This window comes from Mustela erminea, chromosome 15 (genome assembly GCF_009829155.1).
Source record: "Mustela erminea isolate mMusErm1 chromosome 15, mMusErm1.Pri, whole genome shotgun sequence".
In the NCBI taxonomy this organism is placed as follows: domain Eukaryota; kingdom Metazoa; phylum Chordata; class Mammalia; order Carnivora; family Mustelidae; genus Mustela; species Mustela erminea.
In genome coordinates this window covers 30778248-30800736 of record NC_045628.1, presented here as the reverse complement: position 1 = coordinate 30800736, position 22489 = coordinate 30778248, and the positions used below count along the sequence as shown (strand labels likewise).

The window sequence follows — 22489 nt, the reverse complement described above, 5'->3', positions numbered from 1 at the left end:
TCGTGGTTTGCTGAGTGCTTTCAGGGAGAATAAATAAGACTTTGAAGGAATAGCCAAGGAAATTTCTAAATGGGAAGTCTTTTTTTACTTTTAAAATAATTTTACACTTATAAGCAATTGTATGTCAATAACTTAGAGTCTTTTAAGAAGTTGTACATTTTCGGAAAGGAAATCTACTTTAATATGAACACTTGCTTGCTTGCTTTAGAAATAGGACACAGAAATCAATCCACAGACATATTTCAACTCTCTCTTGTCATTTTTGTTATTTTATTCCAGAGCTCACAGAGATGAGGACTGGAAAAGAATGAAAATGTACCGTTTGACTCATCTATCCTTATTCTGTTTTAATTGCAGGTAAAGATGACACATTATAGTGAAGACATTTTATTACGATTCAGAAAGAAAAAGGTTGAGTGAGTTATGAGCAGTATGGGATGAGAGCACAGAAAGATTCATGAAGGTTCGGTGCAGGAATACCCATCATTTCTCTGCATGTGGTATTGCAACAGATAGATAACCCGCACGTCAGGGATTGCATCTGCTTAAATAAATGGCATCGGCTTGCTATAAATATTGAATATTGTCTTTTCTATTAGAGTAAGCATTAGTAATGATACCACTATCTCTGCATTTGAGGTCAAATGGAAAGATTAGTGTGCCAGGTTCTAGAATGATGAACTTTGACCATCCTTCTCTCTAGCACCCACATCCAGTTCACAGGCCTGAGCCACGGTGGTGGGAGTGGGAGAAAAGGGGTATGAACACACAGTCGGGAGCCAGCCGGAGTCCTGACCCTACCCCTCACTAGCATTAGACCTTGACCAGCTGCCCTGTCTCTCACTCTGTGCCTCACTCTCCTCCTCTGGAAAATGGAGCAAGAATCACTGCCTGTTGTGCGGATTCATGGAGCTGCATGGAAAGCACTTAGAACAGTGGCTGGCACCTAAGCATCAGGTCTTTTGAGGACAATGATTCTCTTTCATATTGAGGCCTTCTTGAGCACAGCTACTTCCACTCCTCTCCACACCTACTTCCCACCCCTTCCCCCACCTCACCGCCTCCGAGCAACTGCAGCAAGTAGGATCCTAGCTGGGCTTTCTGCTTTCTGCTCACCCACCACCAACACCACCATTGCCCGCTCCAGCCGCAGATCAAGTCTGATATCCGCCCCCCGGTACTCACACTACCCAGGAGACACAGCCATCCCAGCACCCACGACACTTAAACCATTTTCTTTATCCATCTACATTCATGTGTAGTGGGGCTGAAAAACACATGTTTTAAAGGCTGATTTCAGAAGCCCACTTAGATAGGAAATCATCTTCACTTGGGATATACCTTAATAAGCAAATGTGGGTAAGAAAGATGAGTCCCAAGATTCTTACTGTAAGGAGGGACTAACTCCTCCATGCGAGAAAGACACATACACTGGGTGAATGGTGGAAAATAAGTTCAGTGAATGGAGAAAGGCCAAAATGATTTCAACGTACAGAAAAAGATGGCCAGAGAGAGATGCCTGGCAGCTGGGGCTGGAGAAAATATTTAAGAAGGAATGAGGCCTCTTGAAGTTTAAATTGTTTGCATTTTTGAGATATGAAAAAGACCCAAAACTTAAGTAAAGTCTTAAATAAATTGGCTAAGGTCCTCCAAGAAACAGACAGGATTGGATGTGTAAGAGATTTACCAGGGGAAACCACAGAGAGTTCTAAGAAAGATCTGATGAGGCTGATGGAAAGTCCTTGAGTGAAAGTCACTGTTGGAGGAGTCCAGGCACATCACAATCAGCAACAGTACGCACACCATGCTAACAGCAGCCCACTCACTGCGGGGCGACACCCGGGACAGTCAGCCAGCCATGCTCCCAGAGGAGGGTCCTAGAGCTGCACACCTGCCCTTGCCACCAGCTGGGGTCACCTCAACTGACGGGAATCATATCTGATTCATCATTAGATACTCAACTTCTCAATAAGTTAATGAGTAAACAACTATTGAAAGTAAACAACTATTGAAACCAAATGTGCTACACAAGAGAATTATTGTACTCTGCCTTCTATTTTATTGCATTTAAATTTCCCTTAACAAGAAGGTTAATTTAAAATATTATTTAGGGGGCGCCTGGGTGGCTTGATGGGTTAAAGCCTCTGCCTTCAGCTCAGGTCATGATCTGAGGGTCCATCGCTCTCTCTGCTCAGCAGGGAGCCTGCTTCCCCCTCTCTGCCTGCCTCTCTGCCTACTGTGATCTGTCAAATAAATAAATAAAATCTTTTTTAAAAAATACATATATATAAATAGAGAGAGAGAGAAAGAGAGAGAGAGAGAGAGAGAGGTGCCTGGCTGGCTCAGTTGGTTAAGTGTCTTCATTCAGCTCAGATCATGATCCCACAGTCCTGGGATCGAGCCCTACCTTGAGCCTACTATTCAGTGGGGAGTCTGTTTCTCCCTCTTCCTCTCACTCTCCTCCCCCATGCTTTCTCTCTCAAAGAAATAACTAAAATCTTTAAAAAATATATTATTTAGAAACCCTGTGGTGGTTCCTCAAAAAATTAAATATAAAAAAATTAAATACACAATTCTTACATGACCCAGCAATTCTACTCCTGGGTATATACCCCAAAAGAACTGAAAGTAGGGACCCACAGACAAATCTACATTCTCATGTTCACAGCAGCACTATTCATAATCGCTAAGAAGTGGGAACAATCAAAATGTCCATCAACAGAAGAACGGATAAACAAAACATGGTATACACATACAAGAGAGTATTATTCATCCTTAAAAGGCAAGGACAACGGACGAATGGATAAGGAAGATGTGGTCCATATACACTATGGAGTATTATGCCTCCATCAGAAAGGATGAATACCCAACTTCTGTAGCAACATGGACGAGACTGGAAGAGATTATGCTGAGTGAACTAAGTCAAGCAGAGAGAGTCAATTATCATATGGTTTCACTTATTTGTGGAGCATAACAAATAGCATGGAGGACATGGGGAGTTAGAGAGAAGGGGGTTGGGGTAAATTGGAAGGGGAGGTGAACCATGAGAGACTGTGGACTCTGAAAAACAATCTGAGGGGTTTGAAGGGGCGGGGGGTGGGAGGTCGGGGTACCAGGTGGTGGGTATTATAGAGGGCACGGATTGCATGGAGCACTAGGTGTGGTGAAAAAATAATGAATACTGTTTTTCTGAAAATAAATAAATCAATTTAATTGAAAAAAAAAAAAAAGGCAAGGACAAGCTACCCCATGCTACAACACAGATGAACCTTGAGCATCGTAACACTAAATAAAATAAGCTGGTCATAAAAAGACAAATACTGCATGATTCCAGTTATGTGAGGTAACCACTGTGGTTTCAAACTCCTAGAGATAGAAAGAAGAATGGTGGTTACCCTACTGGGTGGCAGAGAGAATAGGGAGACAGGCTTTAATGGGTAGAGTTTTGATTTGGGGAGAAGACGACATTCTGGCGATGAATGGTGGGGATGGTTGCACAGCTTAGCGCCGCTAACATGTACATCAAAAAATGGTAAAAATGGTAAACTGCGTCTTATGCATATTTTACCACAGCAAAAATATATATTATTTAGAGATTATATCCAGTAAGGAAGAAAACTACAATGGGATACTTTCTGCTACCATGTGCTCTTAGGCTTCAGGCTCTAAGTCTCTGCCTCCAGATCCCCAGTGAAGTCAGTACAGCTATGACTTCTCCAGGCCCAGCCATTTGGCTGGTGGGCTGGTTCCAGGGCTTTCTCTAATTGTCTTCCTCCCAAAGTCTGCTTAGGGCAATTTCTCCCAGGAGCCTCCTCTTAGACCAGCCATTCCTACAAAGGGTCACAGAGCCCAGGTCTTGGAAGCTCATTAAGTCCTAGATGCTGACCCTGTCCTTTGGTCCCCTTAACTGAGATTCCTCTGTTTAAAAATAAAAGTAGACTTGTTTTGGTAAAAGTAGCGAGATGATATTTCTTTCCCTGAAAGACTTCTGCCAGGGTGATGGCATGAGAAAGAAAACCCTAATGAGACACTAACTGAATCTTTGGCAAGAGAGCACCATGGCGGGCTGCCCCCACAGCTCCCCACTGGGCCATGCCCCCTGGGTTAACAATAAAGAGGATCAAAGAAGAACCAGGGCAAGAGGCAAACTGGCCTGTCTTCACTGCCTGCTTCCTTACCTTCTACTTTTCTCATGCTTCTGACCCTTCTCACTTTCCACTCTGCTTCAGGCACTAAATGACTTCAGATACCCTGTCATTCTCTCCATCTTCCTTCCTGCATATCTGTCTACTCTATAACTTCTGTCATACAAGAAGTTCCAATCATCAGGAACCCTAAATTCAAAGTTTGGGCTCCACATACTTTGTGTTCAAGTCGGTGTGTCAAACACGGTAAGATGCAATCAGCAGGAGCTGTGGGAGCACTGACCACAAACACGGCGGACCCAAGCTACCATAGGGCCTGGATCTACACATTGTTCAAAAGGTCAGGGGAAGAGGGACCAAGAGGGCATAGGATGTTTGAATAAAGGATGCAAAAAGTATAGCTATTCCTGGGTGCCTGGGTGGTTCAGTTGGTTAAGCAGCTTCCTTTGACTCAGGTCATGATCCTGAAGTCCTAGGATCAAGTCCCACATGAGGCTCCCTGCTGAGCGGGAAGTCTGCTTCTCCCTCTGACCCTCCCCACCTCATGCTCTCTCTCTAATAAATCTTTAATAAAAAAATAATAAATATGACTATTCCCTTGCAGTGATGGCAAAATAGAGAGTCTGTCCCTCTCTTCCCCCGAATAGCTTCCCATGTCAGTTTACTTTTAGGTGACCCGAAACCAATTCTAAATAGTTTTAATCAATTAATTAATTAATTAATGGAGATGAGCTCCTTCCTAGGACCTTTAGAAAACCTCGCCAGTACATTTAGGGACTAAGCAACCAATAAAATGCCCAAATTGAATTCATCCAGCCCTGCGGTTCAGGAGAGTTAGGTCCACACAGCCAGCACTGGCAACATGTGCACACCATCCTGCTCCAGACCCTCTGCCACAACGGTCTCCAGAAACTAGATGCTCTTCCCCTTGTGCTAGCCAACACGGCCCCACACCAGCCCCAGCTTCACTGGCTTCCAGAATAAAGTCTGATTGGTGGGACCTAGGTCCCATGTCTATACCCTAACTGGAGGGCTGCTGGGTAAGAATCAGGGGGAACTGGTAGCTCTCTCAGGTAGGGGAGTCTCTGATCCTGGGCACCAGCCCAGGACTGACCCCAGGCAAGGTGGCTCCACAGGCAGTGACGGAGATACTCTATTTATATGGCAAACCTCATCATGGTCTCCTCAGAAGGAGTATATTCTAAGAACTTTAAATTTTCACAAACTCTTTAATTTTAATGTGGAGAATGTTTAACAGAAGAAGCTTACCAATATTTCTCTGTCCCTAAGTTTATTTGAGGGGATTTCACACTACAGCTCCTCTCGCCTCCTGAAAGAGTCAAGTCAGCTAAGGCAGGTTAGAGAAACATCTGCCTCTCTGTGGCACAGAAATTCACACAGGAATGTCTCATAAGTGCAAAATCTTCTGTGAAGAAACCAAACTTTCCCTTGCCTCTTCAGTTTAATGGTATGCTAATCATACTATCTGAGGCATGTCTGAGAATAAACTCTGAAAGCCACAGTTTTCAAGAAGATACCAAGAGTCTAATATAGATGTGTATCTACATCCTAGAAATCAAATTCTCTTATTTGAATATTTATGAAGCTATATGGCAAGGTTAAAATTTTCCAATGGCCCCAATCAAAAAGCTCTTTTGCTTTCATATTATTATGCTGTGTTCAACTCAGGGGAGGTATTTTTAGTACTCTATTGCTAGGTACTCAACTTCCTTCTCCCATCAGAAATATAATTGACTTTATTTTTATCTACCTCTACGTTTCCTTAATAGGATAACCTTCTAAACATCCGTGTCTGATAAATAGTCGGATTTCCTTATAAATGTAATGTTTTCAGCTCTCACTGAAGATACCATAAAACTATAGGAAACTCATCTTGGATGGAATGTTCCTTTGGGAATTTTGTGCCCTCCATCTTCCAGTGCCTTTCCAGAAATGGGTATTACATGAGGAATTGCTTCTAAATTTGTGTTCTAGAAAATATTCTGCCTCTCCTGAAGAGCCGAAATTATTTGTCTTCCCAAAAATGAAAACTAGTCATGTCGCTCATCTCACTTTGGCCACCAGGAAACTCGGTGCCAATTTGCAGGCCAATTATGTTTGGATCCATTAGCTGCAACCAGAATTGAAGCTGTTCAGAATTTTACGACTCAGTAGGACACTTACCCACTTACAGCCTCTCAGCTCCAAATCCATGCTTTTTTCTGCTCTGTAAAAATGGATATGGTCCCTTTAAATGTTTTTACTCTGCCAGCTGGCACTGCGTTAACCTTTGGAAAAACATTTCAGGAGGAAAAGATTTTCTTTCCTGGTTCTGGTGTTTAATCTCCAGGCTCCCGCAGGGCTCGCAGCGTCTTGAGGGGTCTCTCCCAGCTTGTGTGGCTTCTCCAGCACCTGCAGCAGAAGCAGCTTCTCCCTTGCCAGACTCTTGCAGGGCACAGTAGTCCGCATCCCAGAGCAGCCCACGGCTCTTCCAACACCCCTTTGGGCAGATTTGTAGCAGAGTTTCTGTGGCGAGACAGCTCCCTGTGAGCAGCTTTCTCCAGCGTCCTAGATCGCAGGTTGCCAGCAAATGCCTAAGGGTGACTTTCTAGAAAATTCCAACAGCACAACACCACACTGACTTCTCTGCTATTGTCAGCCACAGCTGCACCCTCCAAAGGAGACCTGGGTCTCTTGGATCCAGGGGCGCTCTCCCCCAACCCGATCTCAGCCTGAGGGATAGTGGTGATTCCCTCTCCCACGTTCTGTTATTCTATAGAATTCTCTTTACTTCTTCCCCAGCAACTCCTTATTGCTCCATTTCCCTGTTAGAGTCAGTAATTCCTTATATTAAACTTTCTGCATTCAAAGGACTATGGTTCTTCTCTTCTTATTAGACCCACACTGATACACTCAGCGTATGTGCACTTTATATTTTCTTCCTATTCTGACATCTGCTCAAACAGATTTTACCCCTCGGTTCTATTATTTTTTTTTTAAGATTTTATTTATTTATTTGACAGACAGAAATCACAAGTAGACAGAGAGGCAGATAGAGAGAGAGAGGAGGAAGCAGGCTCCCTACTGAGCAGAGAGCCCGATGCGGGCCTCGATCCCAGGACCCTGAGACCATGACCTGAGCCAAAGGCAGAGACTTTAAACCACTGAGCCACCCAGGCGCCCAGTTCTATTATTTTTATTATTTTTAAAATTCAGATTTCACTACTTAATTGTGTATATGCTTTCTTTACTCTAAAACTATCTGTGGAATGTCAAGGCCAATAATGAATTGAAATGTCTATGCAAATGAGGGTCATGCCTATTTAACTTGCTGTGCACCTTTCCAGAAAGGCATCTGTCTCCATGCAGTAAACCAATTATTTTTGACAAAGATAATGAGACTAATGATCCTAGGTACTTCCATCCCACGTTAGACTTTTCTAACAGCTGAAATAGGACCCTTAGAAGTTTAGAGATTCGTACCAAAAATAACCAACTGATAGACCCATGATAATAATAGTTCATCACTGTGCTCCTCAAGTCAAAATTTTTTTTTCCTACATGGTTCCTGAAGTTCACCTGACCTGCCCCAGGCTAGCATCTGATTCAAGAGATCCTAAACACAGAGAGATGGGTAAAGATGGATATGGAAAATTTTATGAGATGGAACAGAGATTTTTCCGACTAGTGTGACGGAGCAGAAGACAGCAACTTTACAGAAACATAAGAGAGACCAGTGAGCATTGTGACAGTTAAGGAGTAAAGTCTCAGACCAAATTCCCAGGGTGGCCCCAAACTGCAAACCTCCCAGATTAACCATCAGTTCCCTCACCACTGTCCCAGGGACGGAGGGCCGTGGCAGAGGAGCTGGCTTTTGTGAACCGCCAGGCCCCATTATATGCCCTCGAGAAATTCCTTAACCTCTAGAGTAACAATGCCCACCTCCCAGGGCTGCTGGGAGGATAAAAAGAAGCACTAATATGAGCACCCTCATCACGGTGCCCGGCGCATCCCAAATCTTACCAAATGTGATTGCCTGCCCCACTTCTTTTCATTTCCTAGGGCTGCTGTAGCAAAGAACCACAAACAGGGTGCACTTGGTTGGTTAAGCAGCTGCTTTTGGCTCAAGTCATGATTCCAGGGTCACGGGATTGAGCCCTGCATTCGGTTCCCTGCTCGGCAGAGAGCCTGTTTCTCTCCCTCCCTCTGCCTGCTGCTCTGCTTACTTGTGCTCTCTATCTATCTCTGTCAAATAAATAAATAAAATCTTTAAAAAAAAAAAAAAAAGAACCACAAACTGGGTTTGTGGCAACAGAAAAGTATTGTCTTCTAGTTCTGTAGGCAAGAAGCCCTAAAATCAAGATGGTGGCTTGACCCCGCTTCCTCTCGAAAACTACAGGGGAAGGATTCTTCCTGCCTCTTCCAGCCTCTGGTAACCGCAGACATTCCCCGTCCTGTGGCAACACAGTTCCCACCTCTGTCTCCATCCTTACATGCCCTCTCCCTGTGTCTGTCCATCTAGTCTTCCCTGCACATGTCTGTCTCTATGGTGAAATTTCCCATCATACTGCATTAGGGCCAATCTTTAGATGAGGGTCATTAGACCTCATTTTAACCCAACTCTCTGAAGACTCTTATTTTTTTTTTTAAAGATTTTATTTATTTTATTTGACAGACAGGGATCACAAATAGGCAGAGAGAGAGAGGAGGAAGCAGACTCCCTGCTGAGCAGAGAGCCCGATGCGGGGCTCCACCCCATTCGAAGGTACTGAATTCCCTTGTCTAAGGTCAACTCTCCAACTCCCCCCCGCATCAGGGTCTAAAACACCCATCACTAGGACCACTCTTAGGTCAAAGACGTCCTATCCTCCCACAACATTTGATAAAAGCAGAACATTTCTGGGGAGGAACACACAGTCCTTAGTGCCCGTGAATATTTCATGGGCACCAGGAGACTGTATTCCCTGGTGGTCGCCTCCATCAGCCATCCCCAAGGGGAACAAATCCAACCTTGGACGTGCGTTGGTTTTGTTCTCTGCCCTGTCCTCAGAGCTGTACAAAGCCCTGGGTGTGAAATGGCATATCCATCTGCCTCTACAGAGTGAGAACAAATAGCACCCAGCACATCACATTGCTGTGAAGAGTTAATGATTAACACAGCTAAAATGCTTAAAACAATTCCTGGCCACGAGAGAGATCCTGGTAAATATTGACTGTCATCATCATCATCATCATTCTTGTTAATGACTGAGAAAACACACAAGCAAAGGAGAAAGGGCTAGAGAAAGGACACCAGAAGGCCCCCAGGGGGTGATGCGGGAGGGAGGAGGGGTCTGAGAGGAAGTGGGTGCTGGGCCGGAAGGAAAGGGGGGCAGGACCAGCAGCTCCCAGCGCACAAACGTGTGGACAACAGCCCTGTGAGCACAGCCTGTGTCCCGGGCACATGGTGCTCACAGAAGCCCGCTGAGAGCCTGGCACTGACCCGTGACCCTCTTTTCCCTCCTGGACTGAGCCAGAAGCATTTGTCTAACTGCTCTGCCGTAGTCAAGGTGTGATAAAACGCAGCCGACTGCAGCGGGGAGAGGCCTCCATAAATTAGAGAGGGACTGTGTCCCAGAATCTCTGCACTGAACCAAAGAAATAGGGAGCCCCGGGGCACTGGAAATGAGCGTCCTCGATAGTCAGCAAGTACCCACGGGATCCCACGGGGCCTAAAGAGAAGGCAAAGTGCCCGAACACAGGTTCCCAAAGTAGGTTCCAGGTGGCTCAAGAAAATAAGAAGTATTCAAATAGGTTTCTGGGTTAAACGGAGTTTAAAATATTTCTTCAGAAAGAGGTTTTCAGAGCTTCTGATATGCCTAAATGTGTTATGACAACCCCTCACAGGTGGGTCCTGTGCCGTGTTCCCCTCACGTGCTGGAGAAGAAAAGCCTGTTTTTAAAAGTATCCGGCGACCGGTGTCCTGTCAGGAAACGCTGGGGCCGTTGGTGAATGCTGGACAACGTGTCTCAGAGGGCAGGTCACCCAGGGTTTCTGAGCCCTCTGTTTCCTCATCTGAGAGATGAAAGGCCTCAATTGGCAGTTCTTGGCTGAGCAGCTGGTAAAAGCTGTGGATGTCCTCCCCATGCCTGGGTGCCTATTACACACGTGCCAGACTATTTTCCCCATACAGTTTCAGGAAATCGTAAGTCTCTCAACGCTCTGATGTTCTAAGACCCCTTCCATTCCTTATATTAGAAGGATATCATGAGAGGGGAAGCTGGGTGGCTCAGTCGGTTAGGCGTCTGCCTTCGGCTCAGGTCATGATTCCAGGGTCCTGGGATGGAGCCCCGCATTGGGCTCTCTGCTCAGCAGGGAGTCTGCTTCTTCCTCTGCCTGTCCCCACACCAGTTTGTGTTCTCTTTCTCTCTCTCAGTCACTCTCTCTCTCTAATAAATAAATAAAATCTTTTAAAAGGGGGGGCTATCATGATAGATAGCCATTGCTTTTACTCTGCCTCCCTTCCCATTCATTTCGGGAACAGCACCAGCCTCCTCGCGAAACCACCTCTTTCCCATTCTTCTTCCATATATGTCAACACAAGGGGACCAACTGCCCCCTCCCAACTCCAGAAGCTGGTACATCACCCAAGCCTGCTAACCAGTCAGCGTACCCCGTTCCCATGGCCACAAGGAACCACATGGATGGCGCGATGTTAAGAGAATTCTCGAGGACGCAAGCTGGAGCTATCGGATGAGGGAGGGAGGGAAGGAGGAAGGTGTCCACAATGTGGGTATTAAATGAGCAGGATGGAAGCCTGCAGTCTTGGTAACCATCTTTATCGTTGAAAGGGAAAGCCATTCCTGGTTATATTAGCTGAATCACCTCTGAAATCCACTTCATCCCCCCCCCAAAATATCCCATTTATGTGAGACAATAAGTATTTCTTCTGTTTAAACCAACTTGCAGCTGAAAGAGTGCTGAATAATTCAGACATCAATCCTGGGAGTCCCAGGACGGCTGTGAGGCTCCACATTAAGAGGCTCACAGGGTCACTGCTGAGCCCACCCTCAGCAGAGAGCCACTGTGGAAGGACAGTAATGGATGACCGTGCACTGGGAGGTCCTGTGTCCCGTGAGAGCTGTGTACCAACAAGACCCCAGAGACTCCAAATAATCTCTCCCCCCTGCTCCCTGCTTCCTGCAGTGCCATCATGGAGATCCGCCATGGTGGAGAGGTGGGGGTGGGGGAGGGGGGAGGATGTCACAGAAACTTTTGAGAATCTAACAAATTTAATCAATCTTCTTCTTTAAAAAATATACAAAAATATCTGCCTGTGATTACAGGGGTTTTACACTCCCTGAAACCCCAAAGAGCCTCTCTTCCTCAAGGGTCTCACTTCAGGTTTGGAGAAATTGCTGGACGTGTCAAAGATGGCAGCCTCTCGGAGGGCTAGGGTTGGGAAGGGAATAAAAATTGAACTCCCCGAGGACACAAGAAAGGAAACGAGAGAGCCGAGATAATCCAATAATCCACAAAGACTCTGGCATTGGAACAAACAGCATGAATCGGTCCCACAGCCTCCCCTCTGCCCTTTGAGGACTTTCCACCTTCGAGCAAAGGAAAGCCATCAGGGCAAGAGCCCCAGGGTCAGATTCAGAATTGACCTGTGGTCAAGTCTGGACTCCTGTGAAAAGGGATCTCGGGAGAGAGGACCCTTCAAACTCCTATCCATCATTCATACCTCGTCCCAGTAACACCTTTCCATAAGGAGAACAGGTGAGTCAGTGCATGCGGAGGGGAGAGGTCTGAGAACGCGGGTCTTCGGCTGTCTGCTTTTGTCTGTGCCTATTCTGCAGAAGTGCTATTCTCTGAGAACAGCTACTTATCCCAAACTTTGGAACATCTTCCTAAATAATTGTGTTAAACAGCTATGTTCTTTCCAACTGTAGGAGGTTTTCTTTTAAAAAAAAAAAAAAAAAAAAAAAAAAAAAAAAAAAAAAGCTAGGCCTCATAGCTGAGGAACTACTGAGTTTATAGTTGGCCTGACATTTAATAGTAAAGTCAGACGCTGATGGTGTGACAAATCCTCCCCCATTTTTCTTCTCATCCTTAAATTTTTTTTATCAGAAATGGTCTCCCCCACTGCAGCCTGCGCGGTCCACTCGCAGCCTCCGAGCCCACCCCCAGCAACCCCTGGCAGAAGGTAGCCAAGGCCAGGGCACCGCCACAGCTCCTCTCCCGGCCAGGACCCTCCCACCAAACCGAAGTCACGGGTATTTTTCTCCTGCCATAAAGGACGTCAGATCGAGGGTCCCACGTCAGGAGCGCTCAGGCGACTCTGTGTAAAACACATTTTACGAGTGGGAGCTTTTTGCCAAGAATAAGAAGGGTCTCGCCTGTGCTTATTTCAGTCTCAAACCAAGAGCAGATAATAATTTATGTTTGCCTCACTCCTCCACAGCTCAGAAAGTGCTTTTCTTTATCCTTCTGCCTGCGTGGGTTACCTGCGACCCCTGAGTGGAAGCGGCGTGTCCCATCCGCTCCCTAGCAATCGGACCCTCTCCTTTCAGCTGGGCCCTGGTCCTCACCACCACGCCTGCAGACGACGTCTGCGCCTGGCGCTGGGTCCTCGACCTCCCTTCACGGGTACTGGTGCCAGTAAAGGTGAGTATTTTTCAACGTCGCCGCCATAAATCCTCGAAAAATAAGAACAACTTACTCTTATATGAACTAAGAAATAAGACGTTTACATCTAAAAAGCAAATTTCGTGGGGCACCTGGGTGGCTCAGTCATGAAGGGCCTGCCTTCAGCTCGGGTCATGATCCCAGGGTCCTGGGATCGAGCCCCGCCTGGGGCTCCCTGCTCAACAGGAAGCCTGCTTCTCCCTCTCCCACTCCCCCTGTTTGTATGACTTCCTCGCTGTCTCTCTGTCAAATAAATGCATAAATAGCAAGCGAATTTCACAAAGGCATCTAGCTTCACTTTATTTTGAAAGGCTTGTTTCAGTACCAAAATCACTCAGCTTGATATCTTCCAACAGGAAGCTCATTAAAACCTGAGAAATATCGTGAGCCAAGGCCTGACACCCGTCAGCTCACAGGGCAAGAATCTGGAGACGAGGATCTGTGTTTTATGAATGACCACACAGGGACACAGCCTCCAGCAGCGAGCGAGGACTTCACCTCAGTGCCCCTAAGGAGAGCCAGAAAGTAGGAAGTCTGTATTGGGGTCTCCTCCTCTCTGTTTTCGCCCCCTCTTACACTTCACAGAACCCCTTGGAAGCTTCTCTTTGTTCTCCATCCTCAGACTTCATCTTCATGCTGCTTCTCTGTGTCAAAGGGCTCTAGACTTTAAAGTACCAGCATGGGGGAGGGGGGTGGGGAGAGGTGCAGGGGGTCCTGGGAGGCTCAGTCAGTGACGCGTCCAATTCTCTATTAGCTCAGAGCATGACCTCAGAGTCATGAGACTGAGCCCCACATCAGCTCTGGACTGTGCAGAAACTGCTTAAGATTCTCTCCTCCTTCCTCTACTCCCCCCCCCACCCCCACCCTGCCCCTGCTCAGTCTCTCTCTGGCTCTCAATTAAAAAAAAAAAAAAAGTACCTCCCTGGGATGGCAGTTGTAAGACTGTTGCAAGAGCAAGTCTGGCCTGTTAAAACAGCTTCATGGAGTTGTCAGGCACCATCTGGCAAGATGCTTCTGCCTCTCCTTAGCAACTGCTCCCACTCCCACGCCCATGGCTCTGGTTACCTTGCCTGCTTCCCTAGTTACCAGCGCTCCCCATCTCCTGCACACCCCTGCCACCACCCACCTCCGCTTGCAGCTTCCCTGGTGAACCCCCCTGGGGGTGGATCCCAGGGATTCTGCCTTCCGAGCCCAGACTGACTCTCAGCACCAACTCTGGTTTTCATCCTGCCAAGCCCATAGTATATTAGTCAAAACCCCCAGTTCTAGAGTTTTAATTCAGCATTAAATAGTCCGATCCGTGATCCCAGTGGATCGCAATCCTGAAGCTCGTTTGAATCCCCCGGAAATCTGTAAAAATTACTAAGTCCCCAGGTTAATACACAGCCTCCCCAGAGATGTTGATTTCATCGGTCTGTGGTAAAGCCGCGTTTTTTTAAGCCCTGCCCTGGTTCAAAGGGGACTCATGGTTATGATCTAACCCAACAAATACACAGTGCTGAGCTCCCTTTCACATGCAAAAAAATAACTGGCTACAGTGCCTGGGTGGTTCGGTTGGTTAAGCATCTGACTCTTGATTTCAGCTGAGATCATGATCTCAGGGTCAAGAGACTGAGCCCCACCTTGTGCTCTGCACTTGGCGGGAAGTCTGCTTAAGATTCTCTCTTCCCCCTCCCCCTGCCACTCCCCCTGCTCTCTCTCAATCTCTCAAATAAATGAATATATTGAATCTTTAAAAAAAAAAAAAATGATGGCTTGGACAAATACTAAAGAAGATATCGCAGTTTAAATTAAACAAATAATCCCTCCAGATATTTTAGTATGCCTAACATTCAGTAAAATACATATTTTGTAATGATATTTTGTAAAAACTAACCCAATTTTTTAGTCTTCGTCGAACTGCATCATGCCGTTCTGGCCACAGACTTCATCACGTGACTCCCCGGCTGACCTTGGGAAGCTGGAAGTCCTTCACATGTGAAACCCTGAAACAGTCGGTTACATAATAAGAATGTCATTAACCATTTTCCCAATTAAATCTTCGCAGTTTTTTACCCCGTCCTCCAATCCCTTGCTATTCCCTGTGAGGTCCATGGATTAGCAACACAGACCAACTGGATCAGAATCCGCATTTTAACCAGAGCCCCGGGAGAACCTGCGGCGGCATTCAAGTGTGAGAAGCACTACCCAGCAAACTGCCTTGATCCGTTTCGGTGGTAGAACACTGCTTTCAAGGCCCTGCCTCTACGGCCTTGGCCCTCCATAAATCCTCTGTTCTCCCCCACACCGGACCACCTCCAGGTTCCAGAATGTTGCTCTCCCAACCCCCCTCTCCACCATCTGCTAAACCCTCTTCGCTTTCTGCCTGAAAGCGGCATTCCCATTTCTCCGAGACCTCACCGAGTCTCTCCTCTCCAGAATGTGTGTACATCTCCCCACCCAGCATTCTTTTGATGCCTCTCATTTGATGGCACTTGTCTAGCTACACACTCAGCCAACAGCGTGCCTATTCTGGTTTTACTATTCAGTCTTTATTTTGCCCTTGCCTTTCCAAGTATTTCTGTCCAGTCCATCCCACTAGCCCATCACTTATTTGCCTTTGTACCTGCCGTGGGGTTTTGCACTAACAGAGTCAACAAATATTTGGTGTTGGGCTTTGACTTAGATCTCTGAGGGAAAACTACATGATACATAAAACCTACAAATCTGAGTCTGGAAACTAGTAAAAAATTTACAACCTCTAAGCTTTGCTGGCATTCAAATTTCCAATATGCTCAACATAGGAGTTGAGAATGACCAGTATATAAATAGATACTGAACTATTTTAAATAACTAGAGAAAATAATTATCAAAAATGAAAGCAAGGGATGCCTGGGTGGCTCAGTTGGTTAACTCGCTGCCTTCGGCTCAGGTCATGATTCCAGGGTCCCGGGATCAAATCCTGTATCGGGCTCCTTGCTCAGGAGGGAGCTGCTTCTCTCTCTGCCTCTGCCTTTCACCCTGCCTGCTTGTGTTCTCTCTCTCTCTCTATCTCTCTCTCTGATAAATAAATAATAAATAATCAAGACAACATAAACGCAGGTACCAGCTAACAATGCACAAAGAAATACTTCATGTCATTGCTTTTAAGGACATTTAATCCAATAAAATCCCGCAGCCACCAACAGCTGCCATTGACCAAAATGCACTGGCAAACAATCCCAGACCCACAATGTACAAATAAAAGCATCTCAGGTTCCTGCATATAGGATTTCTAGCAGGGTACAGACTGTCCCCAAACTCATTTCATTCCCCTCCTCCACTGAATGACCCCATACATGGCAGCAGGAAAATTCAGGGGTAGGTTTTTTTCTATTTTTTTCACAAAGTCCATAAATATTATTGAGAATTAACAATGTATCCAGCCATAGAGACACAAAGATGACTAAGACGTGTCCTTCCATTGTTCAGTCTTAGTGGGAGGAGACATAAAGAGATCATTTTAACACAACGTGGAGCATGCAGCATACAGAGGGTATTATTGGAACACTAGGAAGGGTTGCCTAACTCAACCTGAAGCAATCAAGGAGGGCACTTTGGAGGTGGTGATAGCCTGAGCTGAGCGGTAGTGTTGGAAAAGGTATTAGTCAAAGGAAAGAAGAAAGATATTCCATTTAAGGGGGACACGCAGGGGAGGGAAGAGGTAACTGACACCATGGTGTGTGGAAAGAGCTCAGATTGTTCTGCAGAATAAGAAGCAGGAAGTGAGGAAGTTCCCTTCACAGAGGCAGTGACAACTTTCCAGCTGATAAGCTCCTTTTCAAAAGACCTTGAACTTTGTCCTGAAGGCAAACAGAGACTAGCTAGGCTTGAAGGCCTCCCTGTAGCTTCCAAGATCTAATTCAGAAAGTAAGAACAGCTTAGATTCTACACAAACCACACACATTAAGGACCATGGAGTCCTTGTGAACATGGCTGAGACACTGATTCCAAACTTTCTCGGATCATCTCTGCAAGTGGTTACTGGGGAAAATGATCCAAGATAAATCCCTTCCAGCCCAGGTTCTACTTTCTGATGCCCAATGACTGACAAAACTATGGACCTCTGTGGTAGCCCCATTCTCCTGAAGGCACTAACGCATATCACAGAACAATACACAGTGTTACCAAGGTGTGGTAATAAAATAAGAACCACAGAATTAAAGGACAACTGAGGACAAGAGCCTGTTTCCCTCTCAGCCCTAGCTAAGAGCTCTCTTCAGCAATCTACACTTTCCCTCCAATAACAGCTCATCACGTCAGGCATATGGTATATGTTTATTATTTCTTTACCTCTAGTGTTTTAATTGAAAATACTTAGTAGGTTTTTTTTTCCTTTGCAACCAACCAGTTCAGTTATTTGCTTTATACTTAAACACACACATACACACTCAGATTTTTACCCCATTTTGTGAGGTGAGAAGCTGCTTGATTTGAATATTGGCATTTTGTGAAAGTTTGCCTCTGTATAAAAAGTAAATTGTTTGGTCTACATGTTCAAAACCATTAACACAGATGAAAAACACCAGCAGGAAGTAATTCGGTTTGGCTCAGGCAGGTGACAAAATGAATTATACCGAAAGTTACACATAAGCTGGAATCATTCAACTGCCTGCCTTTAAAACATGTCATGTCTCCAACCTGAAACTTTCATTCTGATTTCCCTGATGGCTCCTAATTGGGTCCAGACTTTCAAAATGGGTGAAACTGGATTAACGCGGCTTCCTTCCCCCAACCTCACGGTATCTGGAGGCAACATCCCATCCTTCCGTGTCACCTGTGCACCTTCTGTTCTTCTAGCAGGGACTCTACTTTTGGGGGATGGGGCAAACGCACATATTTACATTTTTTAAAATCTTTTCAGGACCACAGAATTAAGTAATTCTTTAGGAAAAATAGTGATGATAAAACTTAGAATAATGTTAAACAGGTAAGTGTGATCCTTAAAAACATAAAAATTGGGGGGCACCTGGGTGGCTCAGTCGGTTAAGCGTCTGCCTTCAGCTTGGGTCATGATCTCAAGGCCCTGGGATGGAGCCCCACATTGGGCTCCCTGCTCAGCGGGAAGCCTGCTTCCTCCTTTCTCTCTCTGCCTGCCTCTGCCTACTTGTGATCTCTGTCTGTCAAATAAATAAAATCTTTAAAAAAAAAAAAAAAAGAAAGAAAAAAGTAATTTATATACAGCATTTAAATCTGAGCTTAGCACATAGGAAGCTGTAAATGTTAGCTATTATCACTGTCATCATCATAATCATTAAAAGGCACCATAATCGATTAATCTCGATAATTCTCAGAAAATAGTGCCATGGAATATCACAGGATATTTTCTATTTTATATTCACACAACCCCTCCTTTCCTGGGGTTGGGAGTGGGGGGGACTCATCTCAAGAGGTTGTATTACAAAGTTAGCAGGAAAGTCTGATGGGGCAGACATGGTTGGTTAAATGATCAACCCCACTTCCAGCCTCTTCCCTGGGTCCCCTCCCAGCTTGAAATGCCCACATGACACAGCTCAGCAGGAAAAGCCTTCTCCCTTCTTCCTACTGAAATGATGGCTGGGCTGCAGGAACCTTCCTTGGCCAGTGAAGGAAATGCAGAAAGAATCAGAACTGCCAGGACTAACACCACCGGGCCCCTGAACCAAGGCCAGCAACAACCCCCCCTACAGATTTCTCTCCAGGGCATGAAAAACAAACTCCTTCTCAAGTGAGACATCATATTCAGGTTTTCCAATACATGCGGCCAAAAGTGCCCCTGACAGACACCTGTACAGACTCCACACTGCTCTTGAGACAGACGGAGAGGTGCCATTCCGCACCAGATTCAGCCACTGCCACGGAAGGGTGGCAAATTCTTTTCCTAGAGTAAAACTGGGTCCTTAGCACTGGTGCTTCCACATGTTCTGCCTTCCGCCTTAGCCAGCATATGCTAAATCCCAGAAATAACCAGAAATCCCTTCCTTTCAGGTCTCCTCGTTTCCATCCTCCGGCTCTTGGGTACAGCCCCCCACTTCCGGCCGCCCAGGAAGCCCCGGCCTGGATAACCAGTGTACCTGTCACCAGTGCACCCATAACTCTTGACGCAAGCATCACAAGGTTTCTCTTAAGTGTGACCCAGGAGGGAGGCACACATCTCCCATCACTTGTCTCCCTCCACCACGTCAGTTTTATTCTGGTGGCCGGTGTTTCCAGGCTCCGCTGGTTTTCAAAAAGGTGCTCCTGGCCAGCTAATTCTCGGTCCCTTCCTGCTCTGTTACAGTCTGTTCGAGTTGTAGACACAATCAAATTGGTAAAAGCTATGGAGCTTCGGGGCGCCTGGGTAGCTCAGTGGGTTAGAGCCTCTGCCTTCGGCTCCGGTCATGGTCTCAGGGTCCTGGGATCAAGGCCCACATCGGGCTCTCTGCTCAGCAGAGAACCTGCTTCCTCTTCCTCTCTCTCTGCCTGCCTCTCTGTCTACTTGTGATCTCTGTCTGTCAAATAAATAAACAAAATCTTTTAAAAAATTAAAAAAAAAAAGCTACGCAGCTTGTGAACAGCGGAGAAGGTTTCCAATCATCCTTTTGTGTTATTGTTATTTAGACAATCAAGCTGCTCGTTGAAATTAATACATCATTAAACTAGTTTTAACTTGTCTATGGACTTATATAAGATGGTACTACTTCAGCTCCAAAATTATCCCACCAATTCAATTAAAAGAAAAATGAAGACACTGGAACCCAGACTATGTAATTGATAAATTTTTCTTCATAAAATTAGTTCACATTCCGGAAACAAAGTTTTGTCCATTTAATATCATATGAAAAATTATAGTCACCTTGGCTAAACAGCAGTGTCAGTAAATAGCATCTAGATAGGACTGGGGGAAAAAGAAACTATATTCTTGCTGCCAGCAAAGAGATAAATTTTGTTGGCCTTTGAAAGCCAGGGGATTAACTAGCGTTTGGGGGAGATGCTTTGAAAGATACAGAACCTGTCATATTTTCTGCTTCATGAACTAAACATAAACACTGGGAAGGCTGTTATGGGTGTGTTACAGCTGTCTGCCAACAGATGAGGCTTTTGAGGTTGTGAGCCCAAGGAATAGCAAATACCATTCTGTGTTTAATAAGCCATATACCCTCCAGTACTGAGATTACCCCTGACAGGGAGTTAAGATTTGGAAATAACTAGTTCTTCCAAGTCATGGAGGTATGACGTAAGATCCTGTGATTGTAAAGAAATTACATGGATTGTGAAAGGAGAAACTAGGAGAACTGTCATTTTTCTTTAAAATTCACTAGAACTTACAAAACGGGGAGAGGCTGGGCTGATGAAGTATTTGAATTATCCAAACTACTATTTGAAAATGATTTAGGCAACAGGAGACACAAAACAATATATTTGTTTTCTAGCAAAACATGTATATGTGAATTGAGGTGATCAGAAACTCTTCCCAGATAAGAAAAATGTTAAATCATCGGGCACCTAAGTGGATCGGTCATTAAGCATCTGCCTTCAGCTCAGGTCATGATCTTAGGGTCCTGTGATAAAGCCCCGCATCGGGCTCCCTGCTCAGTGGGAAGCCGGCTTCTCCCTCTCCCACTCCCACTGCTTGTAGTCCCTCTCTGTCTCACTCTGACAAACAAATAAAATCTTAAAACAAAAAACACAGAAAACTTTAAATCATCATAATAGTAAAGATAAAAGTCACTTTCAGGCAATAGCTCAATAATATACCAAGAATAGAGTCACCACATAGATAATTCAAGTATGATATCATCCTCAAGACACATACTCCTAAAATAAAGAGGCAGACAGCCTGTATGGGGATCTGGCTCTTGCTGTGTTACTCTGTGCAAGTAACTTAACATCTCTGGGCCTCCGTATCCAGATCTGTAAAATGTGGGTAATAACTAAATTGTAGGGTTGTTAAAATAAGTGAAGTGGTTGATACTTGTACAATGTTTAGAACAGTTCCAGACACATCGTAAGTGATATGCGCAGGATAAATAACGAATAAGAACAACTGAGTAGCTTACTTGATGGGATAAATTTAAACGAAGCACTCAATGGAAGGAGCCATGGAACCCTCCAGACCAACCTCTTAATCTCATTACAAAAATCCTCTAAAACGCACCAACAGACCTTTGACACACTGCGAGGAAGAAAAGACTGCCTCTCCGTACCGCCCACCCGGAATCCTCAGTCTCCAACACAGGAGAGAAATCCAACCCCCTCCATATGGCAACAGCTCACGCCTCTTTAAGGAGCCATCACCACCCTTCCCTCCTCCTTTTCTTCAAGCTGAGCACCTTTATGCCTTCATCTTTCATCCTTTATGACTTGGATGCGGCCAGTTTCTCCAGTGTCTGCAACGTCTGCCTTTACAGGCACTCAGCCTGTCAGATCCCTCAGAAAAATGGGGGAGGATGTCCCCCGCTGTGGTCTGTGTGGCATCTTTGACAATCTCTACTGGATCTTGATTTCTAGTAAACTGAGGCTTGGATCACATGCCCAGCTTTTGGTACCCATGTCACCCAGCTTTCAGTTAAGGAAACTAGCCTCTTGGTCTCCTGAAAAAGCCAGAGCACTGAGCTCTACCCTTACATTAACATTTTTAAGCCTGAACTCAAAAATGTCTATTTATCCTTATTAATAAATCCTACTTTATTATTAATCGGGATAAATGTGTGTGCAAATGGAATCTTAGTATGCCAAATCAGATTTTAAATGCCTAGAGGAAATTAAGTTTTTTTTTTAACAGAAATCTTATAATGAAAATTTTGTAAAGCAGATAGCTATCCTTTGATTGATTTTTTATGTAAATATCTACTAACATATTATAGTTGCCTAAAGCAGGATACAAATATATTAAGCTTTGGATTATAGCATATTGTGTTATTAGAACAGATCTGCCCTCCTGTACTTTGATTAGGCTAATACTCAAATCAGTTTATTTTCCCTGAATATACTGAAACCGGAAGATTAGCATGCAGAAGACAAGGCCAGGAAGCCACAGACCAGAAAGCTATGTCCAGGTCTGAAATGTCCATAAGATGAAAAATAATTAATTAATTAATTAATTGATTTTTTAAATGTCCATAAGGTATACTATCCTCCCAAGGCAAACCAAGAGTAGATTCTTTTGACTTAAACGTTTCCCTTCATCCCCTTTATATGAATAAAATATTTAAGAAAAATGAACCATTAGAGTTGACTCCTATTTGTTTCCTTTCCATTTCATATGATTCCTTGTCCTTAGGCAAAGCCTTCTACGGGCTGGCCCTAATTTAGCTCTTCTGCTTCATGTCTGATGACACTGCATCTGTCACCCCTAGAGTTTCACCAGCCACACCCACCTGGACCTCAGTTCAACCCATTTCTCCAAACCACTCTTGACAAAGGAGGCTGTAAGTAAGATCTCAAATCAATCCTGTGGTAAGACAGCCAATTTCTGGTGTGCCTGGGTGAGCTCTGGGAACCACAGCTGGGATGTGCCGTTCTCTGATGCTTACTCTCCCCGACCATGGAACACACTATGCATGGCTTTCTAACTCAGTTTCTGACGAGGCCCTCCTGGCCCACTACTAAGGCTGAAGCCCTTGCCTGTGTCCAGACACTTAACTGAGGCCTGACAACTTCCCCAGCCCACTTCCAGATGAGTTACCACCTGAGATCCT

At 45.1% G+C, this 22489-nt stretch overlaps 1 long non-coding RNA gene across 3 annotated transcripts in view; it reads right to left on the bottom strand.

The window, feature by feature from the left end:
- The window catches only part of LOC116573981, a 71127-nt gene that overhangs the window by 5509 nt on the left and 43129 nt on the right, over positions 1-22489 (bottom strand). For 2 of the 3 annotated variants that reach the window (XR_004279086.1, XR_004279087.1), the window contains exons 2-3: positions 14689-14797; positions 12632-12823 (exon numbers count right to left, since the gene is read on the bottom strand). This is a non-coding gene — a long non-coding RNA (uncharacterized LOC116573981). The remainder of the gene's footprint in view (positions 1-12631; positions 12824-14688; positions 14798-22489) is intronic. The other variant, XR_004279088.1, reaches the window with a different exon arrangement.